This window comes from Pteropus medius, unplaced genomic scaffold (assembly GCF_902729225.1).
Source record: "Pteropus medius unplaced genomic scaffold, Ma_sr-lr_union100, whole genome shotgun sequence".
Taxonomy (NCBI): domain Eukaryota; kingdom Metazoa; phylum Chordata; class Mammalia; order Chiroptera; family Pteropodidae; genus Pteropus; species Pteropus medius.
In genome coordinates, this window is record NW_024354911.1 from 4,712,982 (window position 1) to 4,720,471 (window position 7,490).

Consider the following 7,490-nt stretch of genomic DNA (forward strand, 5'->3'; position numbering starts at 1 on the left):
TATTTAACTTATTTTCATCAATTTTCCCTTTATATTTGTATAAATGTTGTTGTAATTAAAGGAAAAGAAATGAGTAAAAGAGATTTCTCCTTCTCACTAAAATTTCAGTTTTAACTTAAAGTAAAACCAAAAGGCATTTCTGCTTTACTTTTCAAAGTATATAAATCTGTAACTCTGGAAAGTCTGGATGCTAAACGCCATAGCCAGATGTATTTCATTTGCCCAAATGATTAAGATGATGTGAAAGGTTGGAAAAGCCATAAAATAATTACTCCATGTTGCTCTCAAATGCCCACCTCTTCTGTTACATTTTAGATGGATTAAACATGTCCAAAATAGTTGGAAATACTAACTTGCCCATGATTCTAACTCCCCTGTATTCATTGCTGAGTCTTCATCTTTAGAACACAATTCTTTGCTGAGCCCCAGATACTGGAGGACACCCCAGCCCCATGACTCTGGCCCCTTAAACTTTCTGTATTCCAACAATCTCAACATCCATACTGCTTTTCTTTCTGAAAATTTCATCAACCAAGTCGACAAAACCAGACACTTAGGAGTTATTCTAGAGCTCTTTCCTATTTCTCACATCCAATCAGCCACTAAATCTGATGAAAGCACTTCTAAAACCTCTTTATTCTTTTCTTAGTACAGGTAAGTGTTACTGAATTCTTGACAGATGAAGAAAAAGAAATTGGAATTCCTAGGAATTCTTAAAATCATAAGTTACCTTGTATTTTTTGTAACACTTTATTTATGTGTTTTTAAATAATAAAAATTGGCCACAATAATAAACAGTGAATAGCTTTTCTGTGATGAGCAATATTAAAGACTTGAAAGGTTTTTCTGTAAAAAAGAAAAAGATATAATAATAAATGTTTGGTTATTACTATTAGGAACAAAAATATTGTGACAAAATTATATATTTCAATAATGTGTAAAAGTGACTTCTACCTAATATGAACATTTGATAATAATTAGAAGATAAAATCATTACAAGATAAAATTAGAAGGAAACATTAACACAAAATAAATGTCAAGTGAAAATCATTTTAAAAATTGAAAGATAATATTACAAATATTTACTAGTTAAAATTTATTCTTAAAATAGAATTATATATCACACTATCATGAATTTTACTGTTCAGTAGTTTTGACCAAATATTTTAAGACAAATATTTCAGATACAGAAAAATCTTTCATCTTGTATTGAGGTTAGTTGAATTGGTTGGTTGAAGATGTGTTCAAAAGCACCATCAAATTGGACGTTAGTAAGCATGTTACTTCAGATAAAATCATTTCCTTTTTTACCAATAAAAATATTTTCCCTGCTTTCCCTAGTTTTTGTTTTGTCATTGAAAAAGTATTGCATTTCTAGACTAAAATTTTTGGTCAGTTTCTGGCCTCTAATTAGAGCATTATATAACAACGCTAATTTATTCTTCTCATTGTATTTCTTTTGTCAAAATATTTGCAAAAAAGCTATGACTTATGTGAATATTTAAACATCACAATGCAAATGAACATTAGCAATATTCAAATAACAATTATACCTTCTAATATGGTTAACAGCATTTCACAGAATCACAGGACAAAATTGCCCATTTAAGAACTTGTTTTGCTTCCCAAACTTATTTCTTAGCACATTACTCACAGAATTTGTATAAAATATACAATTTATATAAACTTATTAATAATTATTTTATTTGCTAGAATGACTTATCTTTATTAGCAGACAGGGCCACAGAAACACACTTTCACCATGTCAACGGCCATAAGTAAGAATGACTGGTTAGATCGTGACTGCTTCTCTCTTCCATGCTCTTGCTCCAGTTCCCAGAAATGTCAACTTGAATATTTGATTCTGTGCCTCAGTGTTTCCTGCTCTTGATTTTGACTTGATGTTGAGTGGATTTCTTTGAGCCAGTAACGTCTCTATGTTAACAGTTAACTTAATTCTCATGAGAATTAGAATACTTTCATTTTTTTATTTCTTGACTATTTATTATTATATTATTATTATTATTATTATTATTATTATTATTATTATTATTTTAAATTCAGGATGCAGAAAAACAAAAAATTTCTCCAAAAAATGTCAGAAAAGAATTCCCACGTGGAAATACTAGTATAGATCCCCATAATCTTAGTCGAATAATCACTTTGCTGGTCTCTGGCTTCTTGCCATGTATTATTTCAATCCATCCTCTCCACTGCTTATTCTGTAAAATGGACATGCACTTACCAAATTGTATTATCATTTAAAAATATGCCTATATTTCCCACTTGACTACAAATTTCTTAAAAGCAGGGACTAAGTGTTATTTAGCTCTTCATCTCCAATGTATAGCAATAAATTGACATATTTTATGTTCTCAATAAATGCTTAATAAACTTAGATAAGTTAAATTGAATTTATCTGAAGTAGAAAGATAGTGAGGACTTCTGATTTTGGAAACCACCAGGGTTCCAAACCTGAGACAATAAGACAGCTCCCCCACTACAAATTTCTAGAAATTCCGGATAGAATATAACTAAAAATTTTAAAAGCAGAGCTGAGCTGAGAAGCAACAACAAAAACAAGTCTTTAAGGGCCACAATCAAACAGAAAAACAAACAAAACTCTGAAAGTTAGAGTTGTAAGCACTGGAGCCAACATTGCAATAGCAGGGATTGGGACAGAGTAGAAGTGAGGAAGCCCGGAAAATGATCAAGGAGTCAGGAGGGATGGTGCAGTTTCGGAGCCAGGAATTAACCTTAGGTTTTTATAACCATGCAAAGATAGAAGGCCATATGAAGGTGGCAAAGAGTTCATCATTCTCTGAAATGCTGAATAGAAAGAAAACTTCTTTTATGAAAAACTAAAGGCCAAGTCTGCACAATACACAGGATTGGAATCTAAATATTGTTGAATCATGTGGTTTGAGAATCCTAAGGTTGAGAAATTAACATAAAAATGGAAACTGGGCCAGTAATAAATCTAACTCATTTGACAAAGCAAATGCAGGATGACTCTGGAGGGAATACCTTCATAACTCAGATCATATGGGACTTGCATAGAAAGTAAAATCCCGCTGAAGATGAACTCATGATTAAAATTAACAAAACAAACAAAGAAATAATTTGTCATGAATAAGAGGCAGAAAACAAATTTTTAAAGAATTTCACCTAGGAGAGACAGAGGGAAAAAAATGGCATAGATGATAGAAGCTCTGTTCATCCCTATGGCAACCAAATCAAAGTTGTGACGGAAACAAGGAACAGCGGCAAGGAAAAGTCTCCTGGGATCCAGATGAACAAGCCATATACCTACGGAGAAATCCAAGAAATCACCCTGCAACAGCAGAAGGTAGGACAGGGCAAGGATGCGGGGCTGCCAGGTCCCAAACAGTGGAGTGAGATGGACACTGTGGCAGCTGGCAGCAGCAGACGCCTCTTAAAGGGGCCGCGTCTGCAAGAGGATTTTTGCAGTGATGGACCTGCTCTCTCAGAGCACCAGTGCCTGGTCAGCTGCACGCAGGGGGCACCAGGGACTTACATGGAGACATTGTTGGAGTGAAAAACCTGGGCGAGACTCCTTTGGTACCGAAGTGCTGGTGGTATCCATTGTTCCCTGTTGAGCCCTGCCCCCTTACCAGTGCACCTGACACTGAAACTCCACCTCCCTCAACTCGGGCCCCACCCAAGCCACACCCAGGTGTATCCTCACTGAGTCAGGTATTTCTTGCTGAGACTCACACTGATAGAGGCAGCTGGCCTTGGTTTCTGGCGTGGCCTTTTGAGGCAACTATAATCACAGCATCTGTGGATTGCTTGCTGAATCTTAACAGGTGGACCCGGAGGGGTAGAGGCTTGGGCTAAATTTGGCCTGCAGCTGAACCCCTCTCAGGACTGTGCCACTGGACACCTGCTTCACAAAGCCACATTAATAAGACTGGGAGACTTAAAAGCTTTGCTTACTATGTAGAAACAGATGCAGAAAGGCAGCCAAAATGGGAAGACAAAGAAGCAGAAACCATATGAGAGAACAGAACAGAGATCCAGAAACAATGGAGTCAAGTAAACTAACAGATGAAGAGTTCAAAACACTAGTTATAAAGATGCTCAATGAATTTTTGGGAAGTGTAGATGAATTCAGTGAGAACTTTAACAAAGAGATAAAAACATAAAAATGGATATAGAAATTATAAAAGGGAATCAGTCACAAATGCCGAACACATTATCTGAGATGAAGAGTGTATTAAATGGAATAAACAGTGAATAAAGAAGAGGATTGAATGACCTACATAGAGGATGGGGAAGCCAAGGACACTCAATCAGAATGGAAAGAAAAAAGAAGCCAAGACTATTATAATAATTTAAGGAGCCTATGGGACACCATTAAAAGTAAAAATATCAATGTCATAGGGATACTTGAAGGAAAACAAGACGTTGAAGAGCTTTTGAAGAAATAATGATGGAAAACTCCCTTCACTTGGTGAAAGAAATAGACATACAACCCCAGGAAGCTCAGGAAGTTCCAAGAAAGAGGAACCCAAAGACACATCATAATTAAAATGCTGAAGATTAAATCCAAATAGAGAAACTTAAAAGCAGCAAGAAAAAAAGCAGTAATTATCTACAAGAGAGCACCCCTAAGACTGGCAGCTGATTTCTCAAAAGAAACCATGCAGGACAGAAGGGCTTGGCATAAAATATTAGACATGATGAAAACTCAAGATTGACAACCAAGAATTCTTTATCCAGCAAAGCTATCATTTAGAGTTGAAAGACAGATAAAGAGCTTCCCAGACAAAAAGAAGCTAAAGGAATTTATCAACACCAAGTCAGTATTACAGGAAATGTTGGAGGGACTTCTTTAAGAAGAAAAAACATGTATCAAAAATGGGATTAAAGAATAATAACTACATTCCTATCAACAAATACCTCATAGAAAAGCTCCAACCAAAAGACATAATGGTTGAATGGATAAGAAAACAAGACCCCTACATATGCTGCCTACAACAGACTGACTTCAGATTAAAAGACACACATAGACTAAAAGGAAGGAGATAAAAAAAGATATTGCCTTGATGGACCTAGAAGGTATGGAGCTGAATGAAATAGGTCAGATAAAGACAAATATCACATGATTTCACGTACATGTGGAATCTAAAGAACAAAATAAACAAAAACAACAAAAGTGGAAATAAACTCATAGATATAGAGAATATTTTGAGGGCTACTACATGGGAGGGGATTTGTTGATGACAGCAAAAAAGGGCAAAGAGATTAATGGTACAAATGGATAGTTGCAGAATAGACATGGAGATGTAGATGTAGATATAGAGGGGAAGGTGGTTAATAATGTAATAAATATGTAAGAGGAGAGTGGGGTGCTAGATTCAGTGGGGTGATCACTGTGAGTTATGTAGATCTCTGATTACTAAGCTATACAACTGAAACTAGGATATTATTGTATATCAATAATTGAAAAAAAAAACCCTCATTGAATTGTACAATGTAACTACAAGCAACTCATTGTCTATTTCAATAAAGCTGAAAATTTTTAAAAAAATATTGCCATTTGTAAAATGGAGTTATAATAGTATTTCATAGAGTGATCATGAGGATTAAATGAGATAATACTTACACATTTCCTGAAACATACTATATGCTCCTATGATTTTTTTTTTAATTAAGTTCTCAGGATAGTTAGAACAAAAACGGAGTCTTTCCTCATGTCTCAACTTTCATAATGTTAATAATTTTAGCAGCTTGGCTAAAGTGACTCCATTTTATTTATTCCCTATCCTTACTCTTTCCTCAGTAATGACAGCCATTGTTCCTGTCTGAAATTAAAGCTGTTTGTCTTAGCATAAAATATTTCGCATTGATTTCTAATAAGAACTCAGTACATTGTAGATAGATACTTCCATTCAGTCCATCTTATCTATTATCCATTCATTTATGGTTTCTTTTACTTTATTATTATTATCATCGTTATTATTAATTTTAATTAATTAATTTTTATGGTGACATTGGTTAATGAAATCCAATAAGTTTCAGCTGTACACTTTAACAGTAAGGCATATATATATATATATATATATATATATATATATATTTCATTTTTTTTTATACTGTGCTCACCTCCCATAATTAGATTTCTTTCTTTCACCATATATTTGACTCCCTTTACTTCGTCTACCTCCCCCCACCCACTACCCTCTGGTAACCACTATATGGTAAGTTTCTTTTGGGATCAGTTTTCATGTAATCGATCCAAACATAAAATTTGAAAGTTACCAGTGATTGTGTGAAAATGATTGCTATTATTTGTTATTGCTATTACCAATAGGTCAAGTAAAAAAATGCTTATAAGACTTATTATATATATATATATATATATATATATATATATATATACACACACACACACATATCCATTAATCAAATAATTTAATGCATTTGAGTATTTATTTACTTAAAAGTTTATAAGTTTAAGAATAAATAAAGGGCTCAAGTATAATAAGAACAAGTATGATATATATACACATACACACACATATATGTATATTAATAGGCACATCTATTAATAGCCATTGGATTTTTAAAAACAACCCAGAGAGGTAGTCATTATATCTATTTTAGAGATAAGAGAACAGACTCAAAGAGAGTAAATGTGCCATAATAAATACATTGTAGAGACAAAATCAAGCTAAGGCTTCAAAACATATATTCTTTCCCCTATACAGATTCTCAACAGCAATACGACTGTTTCTTTAAGCCTCAGATTTGATAGGTCATTTTTAAATAGAAAAGATGTAAAGAACTTCATCACTTCTAGTGTCCCTTAGCCAGGAAGATGAACACAGATATTCTGTTACTGACATGTTACACTCCAAAATTTAACTTAAGATCCTGATGAAAAACCCATAAATGACCCATAACGGAAGACTTGGGCCCTGGGCGCATTGCCCTGGCTCCTAATAGCCCCCTCTCCTCCTCCCATGATGTAGGGAAGATACAATCTTGGGACAAATGACTCAACTTAGAATTGAGAAGTCAGCAATATAAAGCCCATAAAGTTCAGGGCCTAGCCCACAGTATTATTAGCAGGGTCTAACACACAGAAAGCCCTTGGTAATTAAGTCTATTACAGAAATACGTAGTTTTTGATATCATTGTTGATGTTGCTATTACAGCATTTTCACTTAAAAAAAAAAAACTCTTTAATTCAGAGAAAAGCGAATATTAGAATATTTATTTAGGAATTTCCCGTCGATCCCTTACTCATGTTGTTGCTACCTTATAACGGGTCCCTAGAAGGGGGCGGGTCTTCCTGGGAATTTTGACTGCAGTTGCTTTCTCCTGGCAGTGACTCAGAGGCTCCGGACTGCAGGAGGAGGTAGGTGATGACGCTACCCATATGCTGGGGCTGGATCTCACCCTTTATCCCTAAGGACTAAGACCCGCCCATTCTAATAACCTTTCTTCGGCTCTAAATC